The sequence below is a fragment of the Orycteropus afer genome, unplaced genomic scaffold (assembly GCF_000298275.1).
Source record: "Orycteropus afer afer isolate SDZICR_OR568_19922 unplaced genomic scaffold, OryAfe1.0 scaffold00511, whole genome shotgun sequence".
NCBI lineage: Eukaryota > Metazoa > Chordata > Mammalia > Tubulidentata > Orycteropodidae > Orycteropus > Orycteropus afer.
In genome coordinates this window covers 1,311,187-1,312,744 of record NW_006922098.1, presented here as the reverse complement: position 1 = coordinate 1,312,744, position 1,558 = coordinate 1,311,187, and positions in this window count along the sequence as shown.

The following is a 1,558-nucleotide window of genomic DNA, read 5'->3' as shown; positions in this document are numbered from 1 at the left end:
AGTGACTCTGTGTATTCCTTCCATCTTCTTTTGATGCTTCCTGCATCATTCAATATTTTACCCATAGAATCTTTCAATATTGCAACTTGAGGCTTAAATATTTTCCTCAGTTATTTCAGCTTGAGAAATGCTGAAAGTGTTCTTCCCTTTTGGTTTTCTAACTCCAGATCTCTGCACATTTCATTATAGCAATTGGTTTTGTCTGCTCGATCTGCTCTTTTAAATCTTTTGTTCAGCTCTTTATCTTGTCATTTCTTCCATTTGTTTTATCTACTCTCAGTTCAAAGGCAAGTTTCTGAGTCTCATCGGACATCCATTTTGGTCTTTTCTTCTTTTCTCATCTTTTAATGACCTCTTGCTTTCTTCATGGATGATGCTCTTGATGTCATCCCACAATTCTGGTTTTTGGTCACTGTTGTTCAGCAAATCAAATGTATTCTTTAGATGTTCTCTAAATTCAGGAGGGATATATTCAAGGTCATTTTTTGGCTCTCATGGACCTGTTTTAATTGTCTTCAAGTTCAAGTTGAACTTGCATATGAGCAGTTGATGGTCTGTTCCACAATAAGCTCTTGCCCTTGTTTTGGCAGAATATATTGAGCTTTTTCATCTCCTCTTGCCACAGATGTAGGCAATCTGAATCCTGTGTACTCCATCTGGCAAAGTCCACATTTATAGCTGTCGTTTGTTTTGTTGAAAAAAGGTATTTGCAATGAATAAGTCATTGGTATTGAAAATTCTATCATGCTATTTCCATCGTTATCTCTGTCACCAAGTCAAAAATTTCCAGCTACTGATGATTATTCTTTGTTTCTAACTTTTGCATTCTGTTGTGGTTACCTGGTACTGCTCTGACAGGCATGTACCACAAATGGGATGGTCTGAACAAACAGGAGTTTATTCTCTCATACTTTGGAGGCTTTAAGTCCAAGTTCAAAGTGCCAGGCCCTAGAGGCTGGGTGAAAGCCCCTCAACCTTGGGCTTCAGCTCTGCCTCCAGATCCTGGCCCACTGAAGCTAGAGGCTTTTCTTCAGCCAGACAGCTGCTGGCTGCTGAGGTTGCCAAGCCCAAGGTTGTCAAGTAAAAAGGCAGAGCCCTGACGTTACCAAATTACATGGCAGACCATTAATTCAAGTTCATTTTAAGTCCCAAGGTTGGCAGAGCATGGCAGGCTGTTGAACAATGACAACGCTACATGCAGGGTCTAAGTGTGTCATAAGTTAGTGCTAAAAAGGCAAGGAGGCCACATCTTCTGACCTCCTCTAACCACACAAGAGGACAGAATCACTATCAGTAGCCCAAGGCCTATTCATTCAAGGCCAGACATGCTGCCTCCCTCCAGCCCTTTCACCAACTGTTCCTCCTAAAGCACCCACCACCTCTCTCCCAGGTTTGGTATTTCACTGCAGTGACCACACAGAACTCACAGATTATGGGGTTTATTAGGGAAGCACCAGGCTACAATTCAAGTTCAGGAAAAACACTCAGTCTCTCTTCCAGCCCACCGTCTCTCAGCCAACAGTCTCTCATAGTCTCTCTCCCAGTAGTACCTGTCCCT